This window comes from Cherax quadricarinatus, chromosome 1, assembly GCF_038502225.1.
Source record: "Cherax quadricarinatus isolate ZL_2023a chromosome 1, ASM3850222v1, whole genome shotgun sequence".
In the NCBI taxonomy this organism is placed as follows: domain Eukaryota; kingdom Metazoa; phylum Arthropoda; class Malacostraca; order Decapoda; family Parastacidae; genus Cherax; species Cherax quadricarinatus.
In genome coordinates, this window is record NC_091292.1 from 51,961,619 (window position 1) to 51,975,998 (window position 14,380).

A 14,380-nucleotide genomic window follows, 5' to 3' on the forward strand; every position below is an offset into this window, starting at 1 on the left:
GCGTATGACAGGGTGGATAGGGGGGCAATGTGGCAGATGTTGCAAGTGTATGGTGTAGGAGGTAGGATACTGAAAGCAGTGAAGAGTTTTTACGAGGATAGTGAGGCTCAAGTTAGAGTATGTAGGAAAGAGGGAAATTATTTCCCAGTAAAAGTAGGCCTTAGACAAGGATGTGATGTCACCGTGGTTGTTTAATATATTTATAGATGGGGTTGTAAGAGAAGTAAATGCGAGGGTCTTGGCAAGAGGCGTGGAGTTAAAAGATAAAGAATCACACACAAAGTGGGAGTTGTCACAGCTGCTCTTTGCTGATGACACTGTGCTCTTGGGAGATTCTGAAGAGAAGTTGCAGAGATTGGTGGATGAATTTGGTATGGTGTGCAAAAGAAGAAAATTAAAGGTGAATACAGGAAAGAGTAAGGTTATGAGGATAACAAAAAGACTAGGTGATGAAAGATTGAATATCAGATTGGAGGGAGAGAGTATGGAGGAGGTAAATGTATTCAGATATTTGGGAGTGGACGTGTCAGCGGATGGGTCTATGAAAGATGAGGTGAATCATAGAATTGATGAAGGGAAAAGAGTGAGTGGTGCACTTAGGAGTCTGTGGAGACAAAGAACTTTGTCCTTGGAGCCAAAGAGGGGAATGTATGAGAGTATAGTTTTACCAACGCTCTTATATGGGTGTGAAGCATGGGTGATGAATGTTGCAGCGAGGAGAAGGCTGGAGGCAGTGGAGATGTCGTGTCTGAGGGCAATGTGTGGTGTGAATATAATGCAGAGAATTCGTAGTTTGGAAGTTAGGAGGAGGTGCGGGATTACCAAAACTGTTGTCCAGAGGGCTGAGGAAGGGTTGTTGAGGTGGTTCGGACATGTAGAGAGAATGGAGCGAAACAGAATGACTTCTAGAGTGTATCAGTCTGTAGTGGAAGGAAGGCGGGGTAGGGGTCGGCCTAGGAAAGGTTGGAGAGAGGGGGTAAAGGAGGTTTTGTGTGCGAGGGGCTTGGACTTCCAGCAGGCATGCGTGAGCGTGTTTGATAGGAGTGAATGGAGACAAATGGTTTTTAATACTTGACGTGCTGTTGAAGTGTGAGCAAAGTAACATTTATGAAGGGGTTCAGGGAAACCGGCAGGCCGGACTTGAGTCCTGGAGATGGGAAGTACAGTGCCTGCACTCTGAAGGAGGGGTGTTAATGTTGCAGTTTAAAAACTGTAGTGTAAAGCACCCTTCTGGCAAGACAGTGATGGAGTGAATGATGGTGAAAGTTTTTCTTTTTCGGGCCACCCTGCCTTGGTGGGAATCGGCCAGTGTGATAATAATAAAAATAATTATTGGCTTTGTTCAGCTTGTGGATACCCAGGATCTGAAAGAGTGTATAGCTGCTCGGACTTTCTGATATATTTGGTGAGGACTGACATATAGTGTTTGATGAATTCTTCAGTTATTAAGCCCTTTCTATATTGTTTTTCTTACTGATGTTTCATACTGATGGATCTTAGGATGCTGTTAGTAAGCCATGGACAGCTTAGTCTTTTATTAATGATCTATTTAGTTTTTATGGGACAATGTTTGTAATATAGTCGATACCAACAGCATTGGAAAATTCTGTAGGCCCGTCAACTGAGCTTAGTTCTGAAGTGAAGTTACTTATTGATGCCTCATAATGAAGTCGAAAAGAGAACCTATTATATTCCATTAGTTAATTACAAATGTATATTTGTTAGAAGGAAAGTTGGGTAGAGGTCAGTAGTGTTATCCGTTATTATCCCCGTTTTAAGCGTGGCTAGCATGTTTGTCCATATATGGTCAGCTATGGTTGCACTCGTCTCAGTCTTGTTGGCTTTGTAATTGTTGGTATGAGTAGTGTATTATTCATACTGTTAATGAAATATAGTTACAGGTTGGTCATCTGTTATGCCAAGGTTAATGATGAAGTCTCCTGCTAGTAGTAGGAGGTGCTTATTCACTGGTGTATCTGCAATCAGTGTTTTTAGTTCATCACTAAACCCTGGGATATTAGTATGAGGCATTCTGTATAAGACCCCAGTTGCTCTAGGGTTTCTTAGGTATTTTACAGAGAAGTTTGCGAATATATATTCACTATATTAATCACAAGGATATTGTGTTGCAACATGATAGTTTATTAGAATATAGATGGCAATACCTCCCCCAATTTGTTCTGGCCTGTAGTTGTGGATTGCTGTGTTTCCTGGTAGTGTGTAGATGTCTATTATGTCTTGCTTAAGCCAGGTTTCAGTAAGAATAATACAGGAGAAGGTTGTCTTTAATGAATCTTGGAGTGCCAGAAGGTCATCGTAGTGTTTACTTAGGGATCTAATATTGTAATTTTAAATCGTAATAATATTTCTGGCATTGCTGAGGACAGTACTGGCTTCTGTTGCTGTGTAGTAAAGACAGTTGCTTTCAGTTAAATGTTGACTGGGATTTAGATTATATACATTTAGTTCAGTGTCGATGTCAGCATTCAGCATTTAGGTTAACTGATATTAAATGATTATTAATTGCAGAAGGGTGATAACAGGTAATATTAATATCTGTAATAAATGGTGATTGAACATTGATGGTATAAATGTATATTGATCCAGTAGACTGTAAAAACTAACAAACATATAGTGTTAGAGTAGCAATGAAATATAATGAGCGATTAAGACTACCGTGGCCCGTGGCCTGGTGGCAAAAGCTCTCGCTTCACACGGTAAGGGTCCGGGTTCGATCCCCGGCGAGGGTAGAAACAAAGAGCGTGTTTCCTTACACCGGTTGTCTAAGTTTATCCGTCAATGTTAATGGTTACGTTGGTGTTAGTCGACTGGTGTGGGTCGCATCCTGGGACAAAGCTGACTTAATTTACCCGAAATGCTCTGCATAACAAGGGGCTTTCTATGTGGTAGTATGTCATTGATGTCAGCTAGGACTGTATACCTTGTACATGTACTTGAAGAAATAAAATAATAATAATAATAATAATTATTATTATTATTATTATTATTATTATTATTATTATTATTATTATTATTATTATGTTATTATTATTATTATTATTATTATTATTATTATTATTATTATTATTATATTATTATTATTATACATCAGTAACACCTGACTGTTATTGCACTAACTCTGTTATAAACTGCACACAATAGACTGAAAAGAATAAAGTATATAGTTGTATACTAATAAAGGATGGTAAAAGAGAGGAGTCATTAAATGGAGAGTTAGAAGTATCGACAAGATGGAGGGAATATTTTGAGGAACTGTTAAATGTTGATGAAGAGAGAGAAGCTGTGTTTCAGTGTATAGGGCAAGGAGGAATTACATCTAGTAGGAGTGAGGAAGAGCCAGTTGTGAGTGTGGGGGAAGTGCTTGGGAAAGTGGATAGAATGAAAGGGAGCAAAGCAGCTGGGATTGCTGGGATAAAGATAGAAATGTTAAAAGCAGGAGGGGATATAGTTTTGGAGTGGTTGGTGCTATTATTTAATAAATGTATGGCACAGGGGAAGGTACCTAGGGATTGGTAGAGAGCATACCTGGAGTATACCTGGAGAGGGTTTCGGGGCTCAACGCCCCCTCGGCCCGGTCTGAGATCAGGCCTTATGGTGGATCAGGGTCTGATCAATCAGGCTGTTATTGCTGACTGCACGCAAACCGACGTAAGAACAACAGCCCGGCTGATCAGGTACTAACTTCAGGTGCCTGTCTAGCGCCTTCTTGAAGACAGCCAGGGATCTATTGATAATTCCCCTTATGTACGCTGAAAGGTAGTTGAACAGTCTTGGGCCCCTGACACTTATTGTGTTGTCTCTCAGTGGACTCATGGCGCCCTTGCTTTTCAATGAGGGAATGTTACCTCTCCTGCCGAGTCTTATGCTTTCAGAGGGAGTGATTTTCGTGTGCAACTTTGGTACTAATCTCTCTAGAATTTTCCAAGTGTAAATTATCATGTATCTCCCTCGCCTGCATTCCAGGGAATACAAATCAGAGTGCTATATCGTACTCATGTATGCCGTGAAAGTTCTCTGTACATTCTCTAGGTCAGCAATTTCGCCTGCCTTGAAGGGGGGCAGTTAGTGTACAACAGTATTCCAACCTAGAGAGAACAAGCGATTTGAAGAGAATCATCATGTGCTTGGCGTCCCTAGTTTTGAAGGTTCGCATTATCTATTCTATAATTTTTCTAGCAGATGAGGTAGATACATTGTTGTGGTCTTTGAAGGTGAGATCCTCTGACATTATCATTCTCAGGTCCTTCACATTGTTTTCTCGCTCTATTGTGTGTTTAGAATTTGTTGTATACCCTGATACAGTTTTAATTTTCTCAAGTTTTCCATATCTTAGTAGCTGAAATTTCTCTTCATTGAACTTCATATTGTTTTGAGTGGCCCATTTGAAGATTTGGTTTATGTCCACTTGGAGTCTTCGAGTGTCTTCGATGGAGGACACTGTCATGGCAATTCGGGTGTCATCCGCAAAGGAAGACACGGAGCTATGGCTTATATCTCTAAGTCAGATATGAGGATGAGAAACAGGATGGGAGAGAGTACTGTGCCTTGTGGAACAAAGCTTTTCACTGTAGCCGCCTCAGACTTTACTCTGTTTACTACTACTCTTTGTGTTATATTTGTTAGGAAATTATAGATCCATCAACCAACTTTTCCTGTTATTCCTTTATCGCACATTCTGTGCGCTATTACATCATGGTCACACTTGTCGAAGGCTTTCGTAAAATCTGTGTATAGTATATCTTCATTTTATTTATCCTCTGAAGCATCCAGGATCTTGTCATAGTGGTCCGGTAACTGGGACAAGGAGGAGCAACCTGCTCTAAACCCATGTTGCCCTGGGTTGTGTAATTGATGGGTATCTAGGTGGTTGGCGATCTTGTTTCTTAGAACCCTTTCAAAGATTTCTATGATATGGAATGTTAGCGCTATCGGTCTCTAGTTCTTTTCAATTGATTTACTGCCACCTTTGTGGAGTGGGGTTGTCTGTTGTTTTGTGATGGACTTCTTTCAGTTCTTGATGAACACAGTTCCATGAGTCCGGGCCTGGGGCAGAGTGCAGGGGCATGACACTAAATGCCTTTTCGAAGTCTTGTGGTGTTAGGATAATATCAGAGATTTTTGAAATGACCAAATTTTGGGTCTCGGTCATAAAAATTCATTTAGATCGTTGACCCTTAGACTGGTTAAGGGCTTGTTGAACACTGAGTCATATCTCACTCATTTCTTTGCTGTCATCTGTGTAGGTCCCACCTCGTCAAAGCAGGGATCCGATACTGGATGTTATTTTTTCCTTTGATTTGGCATAGGAGAAGAAATATTTAAGGTTTCTTTCAATTTCCTTTATGGCTTTAAGCTCTTCCTGAGATTCTTGTCTCAAGTAACATTCCTTAAGCTTAAGTTCAATATTTGCTATTTCTCTGACCAGTGCCTCCCTTCGTATTTCAGATATACTGGCCCCTCTCAGCAGCTCTGTTATTCTTTGCCTTCGCCTGTATAGGGAGCGTTTCTCTCTTTCTAGTTTGCATTTTTTTTAATGGAATGAATCTTGAGCAGACCTCAAATGCCATAGGGTTATTTTCTCTAGCAAAGGTTCAAATCCATTATGTTTAGGATATTTTCCCAGCTTGTTTCAGTTAGGACATGATTGATTTCTTCCCACTGCATGTATTTGTTATTGAAGTTGAATTTTGTGAAGGCACCCTCATAACTGATCACAATTTGCTGGTCAGGAACCCTGTATATACATGTCTGTGCCTCTGTTATGTTGTGATCTTAGTGTATTGTCTTTGATATGGTTATATTACGTATCAAATCGTCATTGTTAGTGAAGATGAGGTCGAGCGTATTTTGTAGTCTTGTAGGCTCTATTATTTGCTGGTTTAAGGTGAATTTGGTGCAAAGACTTAAAAGTTTGTGTGTGTGTGTGAATTTTCATTTGAGCTGCCTCCTGGGGTAATCTCTGCTGAAACATTATTTTCTACTCTCCTCCATTTTACGAGTCTCAAGTTGAAATACCCAAGTAGTAAGATGTTTGGGGCAGGAGTTGGACAGTGATCAGTTTTCAAAAGCTGTTCCTGAAATTGCTGGGAAGCTGCATTCGGAGGCTTGTATACAACGGCAATGACATGGTTTTGGTTTTCGATCCTTACTGCCAAAACTTCAACTACATCATTTGAGGTATTTAGCAGTTCTGAGCAAATGAGCAACTCTGTGACGTACAGGACAACCCCTCCAGTTCATTGTATAAAGGCAAAGGGGACAAAAGAGAGTGCAAAAATTATAGGGAAATAAGTCGGTTGAGTAAACCTGGTGAAGTGTATTGTAAAGTTATTATTGAAAGAATTAAAAGTAAGATGGACAGCAGGATAGCAGATGAACAAAGAGGCCTTAGGAAGGGTAGGGGGTGTGCAGACCAATTGTTTACAGTGAAACATATAGGTAAACAATATTTAGATAAGGGTAAAAAGGTTTTTGTGGCATTTATGAATTTGGAAAAGGCGTATGATACGGTGGATAAGGGGGCAATGTGGCAAATGTTGCAATTGTATGAAATAGGAGGTAGGCTACTGAAAGCAGTGAAGAGTTTTTATGAAGATAATGAGGCTCAGGTTAGAGTTTGTAGGAGAGAGAGAGATTATTTTGCAGAGAAAATAGGCCTTAGACAGAGATGTGTGATGTCACCATGGTTGTTCAATATATTTTTTGACGGGGTTGTAAGAGTAGTGAACGCTAAAGTGTTGGCAAGAGGTGTGGGGTTAAAAGATAAAGAATCTAACAGAAAGTAAGAGTTGTCCTAGTTGCTCTTTACTGATGGCACTGTGCTTCTGAGAGATTCTGAAGAGAAGTTGCAGAGGTTGGTGGATGAGTTTGGTAAGGTATGTAAAAGAAGGAAATTAAAAGTGAATATAGGAAAGAGTAAGGTGATGAGAATAACAAAAAAAAATTAGGTAACGAAATACTGGATATCAGATTGGACGGAGAGAGTATGGAGGAGGTGAATGTATTAAGATATTTGGGAGTGGACATGTCAGCAGATGGGTCTATGAAAGAGGAGGTGAATCATAGAATTGATGAGGGAAAGAAGGTAAGTGGTGCACTGAGGAGTCTGTGGAGACAAAGAGCATTATTCATGGAAGCAAAGAAGGGAATGTATGAAATTATAGTTATGCCAACGCTCTTATATGGGTGTGAAGCATAGGTGGTGAATGTCGCAACAAGGAGAAGGCTGGAGGCAGTGGAGATGTCACGTCTAAGTTCAGTGTGTGGTGTGAATATAATGCAGAGAATCTGTAGTTTTGAAAGGAGGAGATGCAGGATTACCAAAACTATTATCCAGAGGGGTGAGGAGGGGTTGTTGAGGTGGTTTGGACATGTAGAGAGGCTGGAACGAAATAGAATGACTTCGAGAGGGTATAAATCTGTAGTGGATGGAAGGCAGCGTACGGTTCGGCCTAGGAAAGGTTGGAGGGAGGGGATAAAGGAGCATGCGTGAGCGTGTTAGATAGGAGCAGATGGAGACAAATGGTTTTAGGACTTGACGTGCTGTTGGAATGTGAAGGGATTCAGAAAAACCGGCAGGCCGGACTTGAGTCCTGGAGATGAGAAGTACAGTGCCTGCACTCTGAAGGAGGGGTGTTAACGTTGCAGTTTTATAACTGTAGTGTAAGAACGCCTCTGGGAAAACAGTGATAGAGTGAATGATGATGAAAGTTTTTTTCTTTTTGGGGCCACCCTACCCTGGTGTGAAACGGCCGATGTGTTAATAAAAAAAATATTTTTCTTGATCTACTACCTCGATTACTTCATTGTAATAAAGGTTAGTAAATTCCCAAGTTTGGAACAGCACTTTGTAATTCTGTGCTAAGATACTCGATGTATATATCTTGTGTATACTTTATAACATGTCCCTAACTAAAACACAGGGTATTAATATTACACTGCCATCAGCAGCACCAGTCATCGACACAACACTAATTGGGCAGACACACGTATTCAATCTTAACCAAATACTTTATACTACGTGGAGGATTTACCAAATGTTTCCATCGGTCCTATTTCGTCTCACCTTCCGTGTGGCCAAGTGTACATGAGACTGTGTGTATTCAATACATATATTGGATTGTGCAGAGGCCGAAATACGTATAGTTTTATTATCATTATTATTATTATTATTATTATTATTATTATTATTATTATTATTATTATTATTATTATTATTATTATTATTATTATTATTAATTATTATTATTATTATTATTGTTAATATGATTATTATCATCATTATCACCATCATCATTAACAACTATTCGCTTACGAGTATACACTATCATAAGTTAAGATAACGGACAGTCTTCCTGTTGCTGCTTGAGATATGACCGTAATCATGAGATAAGATAAAGCTGACTTGCATAATACATCATAGTCACCAACACTGATCTATCAAGTGTGAAAACATTAAGACACTGGAACTTCAAGGCGCAGGAACATTAATAAGGCGCAGGAACATTAAGGCGCAGGAACATTAAGGCGCAGGAACATTGGGCTTCAGGTAAGAGCGATTCAGTATTCTTCGTCCTCAGACACACTCTTCAGCTGATGATATTGATAATATATTTAATATATTCACGAAGAATCACTGAATCTATAAATCCAAGCAGCTCCTGTGTGCTGAAAGGTTATCATTTTTAAGACATTCAGGGAAATGAAAATTTGCTCCAAATTCCTCACATCTAACAATGTTAGGTTGGTTTCTCACTTTATTTTGAGTGAAAATTAGATTGGACAAATACACTATGGAACGGGGGAGAATGTTTGGTTATGAGACATGCAAAAAAAGGACTGCCTCAGTGCTCTTTTATTCTTATGTACATGTAAGAAAAGAAAGGTTAAGGGGGAGGAAAGAAAGTCAGAAAATGAAAAACGATCACTAAGAAAGGTAAGAAAAGTGTAAAAGGAAAAATATAGAAAATACAACAAAGCGTGACCACATTTCGATAGCGTATATACATTTACACACACACACACACACACACACACACACACACACACACACACACACACACACACACACACACACACACACACACACACACAGGGGAATGGCCTACGAAGAAAGGTTAAGGGCAATCGGACTAACGACACTGGAGGACAGGAGTGTCAGGGAAGACATAATGACGACATACAAAATACTGCGTAGAATAGATAAGGTGGACAGAGACAGGATGTTCCAGAGATGGGACACAGCAGCAAAAGGACACAGTTGGAAGTTGAAGACAGATGAATCACAGTGATGTTAGAAAGTATTTCTTCAGTCACAGGGTAGTCAGCAAGTGGAATAGTTTGGGAAACAATGTAGTGGAGGCAGGATCCATCCATAGCTTTAAGCAGAGGTATGATAAAGCTCATGGTTCAGGGAAAGTGACCCAGTAGCGGCCATTGAAAAGGCGGGGCCAGGAGCTATGACTCGACCCCTGCAGCCACAACTAGGTGAGTACACACACACACACACACACATACATATATACATATATATATATATATATATATATATATATATATATATATATATATATATATATATATATATATATATATATATATATATATATATATATATATATATATATATATATATATATATATATATATATATATATATATATATATATATATATATATATATATATATATATATATATTTCGTGCCGAATATGTAAAACTGGTCAATTAGCAAGAACTCATTTAAAATTAAGTCCTTTCTAAAATTTTCTCCTATACATTTAAAGATAAATTTTTTTCATTAGTGTTAATGTAAAAATTTATAATTTTGCTCCAAAAGAATCTTAGAAAACTTACCTAACCTTATTATAACAAGAACAATTTATTTTAGCCTAACCCAACTAAATATATTTTAGATTTGTTTACAATAATTTAATACTAAACAAACACATTGAAATATATTTTTTTTGCTAGGTTCAGAATGATTTTGGCGAAATTATTGCATACACAAATTTTTACATACACATATATAATATATATAATATATATATATATATATATATATATATATATATATATATATATATATATATATATATATATATATATATATATATATATATATATATATACATATATATATATATATATATATATATATATATATATATATATATATATATATATATATATATATATATATATATATATATAAGTAGTGATGAAGGCGGCTCAGCGGACCCTGCAGCAGAGTGGCTCATTCCTGAGCGGCTCATTCCTGAGTGGCTCATCCCGAAAAGGGCTGCGGCTGAGTGGCTCCTTTTCACACCTATATGCTAATGACCTTTTTCACACCTATATGCTAATGACCTTAACCCCACCCATGACCCCACCCACAACCCCCACCCACGCCCCCCCCCGCGCCCCCACGCCCGCGCCCCCCGCGCCCCCACGACCCCCCACCCACGCCCCCCGCGCCCCCCACGCCCGCGCCCCCACGCCCCAACGACGCCCCCACCCACGCCCCCACGACCCCCCCACCCGCCCTCGCCCTCGCGCCCGCCTGCGCCCCTCGCGCCCACCCGCGCCTTCTGCTGCGCCTTCTGCAGCATCGTCCGGATCACCCCCGCTCCCCGAATTTTTTTCCGATTTTTTTCAAATTTTTTTTTAATTTCATTTTATTGTGCTCTCCACTTCCTCAAATCAAGTTTTTTGGATTGCCCCTCCCACTTTCACCCTCACCCCAAATTTTTTCGATTTTTTTTTCTCGATAATACAAAGTCTCCATCTCCTCGGATCAAGTTTTTCTCGATAATACAAAGTCTCCATCTCCTCGGATCAAGTTTTTCTCGATAATACCAAGACTCCATCTCCTTGGATCAAGCTTTCTCGATAATACAAAGACTCCAATTCCTCGGATCAAGTTTTTGGATTCCCCCCTATGGGGTTTCGAAATTCTTATGATCTCCTTGGATCAAGTTTTTTTTTCTCGATAATACCAAGACTCCATCTTCTCGGATCGAGTTTTTGGATTCCCCCTCTGGGTATAAGCATTCAAAATGAACTCCCACTTGCATCCCAATTTTTTTTCTCGATAATACAAAGACTCCAATTCCTTGGATCAAGGTTTTCTCGATAATACAAAGACTCCATCTCCTCGGATCAAGTTTTTCTCGATATCAATAATACAAAGATTTCCCCCACCATCCACTTCTACCCTCTATGTCCAAGTATTTCTCCTCCATCTCCTCGGATCAAGTTTTTTGGATTCCCCCTCTGGGTATAAGCATTCAAAATGAACTCCCACTTGCATCCCCAATTTTTTTTCTAGATAATACAAAGACTCCAATTCCTCGGATCAAATTTTTCTCGAAATCAAAGTCTCCATCTCCATGGATCAAGTTTTTCTCGATAATACAAAGTCTCCAATTCCTCGGATCAATTTTTTCTCGAAATCAAAGACTCCATCTCCTTGGATCAAGTTTTTTTTCACGATAATACCAAGACTCCATCTCCTCGGATCAAGTTTTTGGATTCCCCCCTCTCGGGGTAAGCATTCAAATGAACTCCTCCTATGGGGCATGGTACTTTCTCTTACTACAGGTCTAAACAAGTGTGACGTCACCTCACCTGTGTTTACTCGGCGGTCAGTGACGTCACGTGATGACCTCACACATACAGGCTGAATCTTGTCGACTTCCCCCTATGTCAGTGACGTCACGCGATGACTCCACACACACACAGACTGAATCTTGTCGACTTCCCCATCCAGTATTACACATTTCATATACAACATAGGGAAAACATTTTCACTCTTAACCCAGGATAATCCAAATAATTTCACATTTTTTTCGTTAATACCCACAACAATCCACAATTTCTTTACAAAATACAACACAAGTCTAGACATAACCTTCTCTCTCTCCTCCTCCCCACCCTCCCGAACCCTCACACTCCAACCAACACCCCACAATTTTTTCTCGTTTTAACTATTTCATCAGAAAGTCACCACAACACTTATAACCACTTTTCGATAAATTCACTAGTCACAATTTTACATATTACGAAGTTAATACGCACACACACCTCACTTTACTTTGAACACCTTCAAAACACTCTCATAAATCATTTGAATACTCACAAAAATACCTTTGAACATTTCCAAACAACACTGAAACACTTCCAAAATATCATTTTGAATACTCCCAAATAAGATTTGACAGCTCTAATTTATCTGCACTTACACATTTCATTAAATTACAACTCATCCCCCCAAACTCCTCCCTCAGTCTCCAGACTTCACAACATTATCACAAAAACTAACTCAAACACTTTACTTTGAACATCACAAAAAAACACCATCAATTACCTTTAAATACTCCAAAAACATCATTCGAACACCCCCAAATCACCTCTGAATACTCCCAGAACACCTTCATAAGTACTCTTGCACATCATTTGAACACCTTCAAAAACACCTTTGAATAACCTCAAAACACCATTTGAGTACTCCCAAATACACCACTGAATACTACTAAAACACCACTGAATACACTCAAAACACCACCAAAATCACCATAAACTAAGATCAACACCCACATCCCACAACACCCACAACCCACAACACCCACATCCCACATCACCCACAACCCACATCACCCACATCACCCACACCCCACAATTTTTTCTCGTTTTAACTAATTTCATCAGAAAGTCACAACAACAACACACTTATAATCACTTTTCAACAACTCTAGTTCGACAACAACACCCACAACCCACAACACCCACAACACTCACACCCCACAATTTTTTCTCGTTTTAACTAATTTCATCAGAAAAAGTCACAACAACAACCCACTTATAACATCTTTTTCGGTATCTCTAGTTCGACAACAACACCCACAACACCCACATCCCACAACACCCACAACCCACATCACCCACACCCCACAACACCCACAACCCACATCACCCACACCCCACAACACACACAACCCACATCACCCACACCCCACAATTTTTTTCTCGTTTTAACTAATTTCATCAGAAAGTCACAACAACAACAACCCACAACTTATAATCACACCTTTGAATAACCTCAAAACACCATTTGAGTACTCCCAAATACACCACTGAATACTACTAAAACACCACTGAATACACTCAAAACACCACCAAAATCACCATAAACTAAGATCAACACCCACATCCCACAACACCCACAACCCACAACACCCACATCCCACATCACCCACAACCCACATCACCAACAACCCACAATTTTTTCTCGTTTTAACTAATTTCATCACAAAGTCACAAAAACAACAACACCACAACAATCACCAACAACTCTAGTTCCCAACAACACCCACAACCCACATCACCCACACCCCACAACACCCACAACCCACAATTTTTTTTTCTCGTTTTAAATAATTTCATCAGAAAAAGTCACAACAACCAACTTACAATCACTTTTCAGTATCTCTAGTTCGACAACAACACCCACAAGCTCACAACACCCACATCCCACATCACCCACAACCCACATCACCCACACCCCACAACACCCACAACCCACAATTTTTTTTTCTCGTTTTAACTAATTTCATCAGAAAAAGTCACAACAGCCAACTTACAATCACTTTTCAGCATCTCTAGTTCGACAACAACACCCACAATCCACAACACCCACATCCCACAACACCCACATCCCACAACCCACAATTTTTTTTCTGGTTTTAACTAATTTCATCAGAAAAAAAGTCACAACAACAACCAAGAACTTATAACCACTTTTTCGGTATCTCTAGTTCGACAACAACACCCACAACACCCACATCCCACAACACCCACATCCCACATTTTTTTCTTGTTTTAACTAATTTCATCAGAAAAAGTCACATCAACAACCCACAACTTATAACCACTTTTCAGCGTCTCTAGTTCGACAACAACACCCACAACCCACAACACCCACATCCCACAACACCCACATCCCATATCACCCACACCCCCACAACAACTACCTACAACTTATAACCACTTTTTTCGGTATGTCTAGTTCGACAACAACACCCACAACCCACAACACCCACAACACCCACAACCCACAATTTTTTTTCTCGTTTTAACTAATTTCATCAGAAAAAGTCACATCAACAACCCACAACTTATAACCACTTTTTCGACATCACTAGTTCGACAACAACACCCACAACCACCAACACCCCACAACCCACAATTTTTTTCTCGTTTTAACTAATTTCATCAGAAAAAGTCACAAAAACAACCCACTTATATCATCTTTTTTGGTATCTCTAGTTCGACTACATTACCCACAACCCTCATCAATTAC

At 39.4% G+C, this 14,380-nt stretch overlaps 2 protein-coding genes across 4 annotated transcripts in view; one reads left to right on the forward strand and one right to left on the reverse strand.

The window, feature by feature from the left end:
- LOC128685465 (uncharacterized) overlaps positions 1-14,380 on the reverse strand; it is a 175,796-nt gene that overhangs the window by 76,678 nt on the left and 84,738 nt on the right. The window lies entirely within an intron of this gene.
- The window catches only part of LOC128705118 (uncharacterized), a 51,228-nt gene continuing 45,294 nt past the window's right edge, over positions 8,447-14,380 (forward strand). For all 3 annotated transcript variants that reach the window (XR_011391652.1, XR_011391653.1, XM_070082203.1), the window contains exon 1: positions 8,447-8,569. The gene's annotated coding sequence lies outside the window, so the exon portion shown is untranslated. The remainder of the gene's footprint in view (positions 8,570-14,380) is intronic.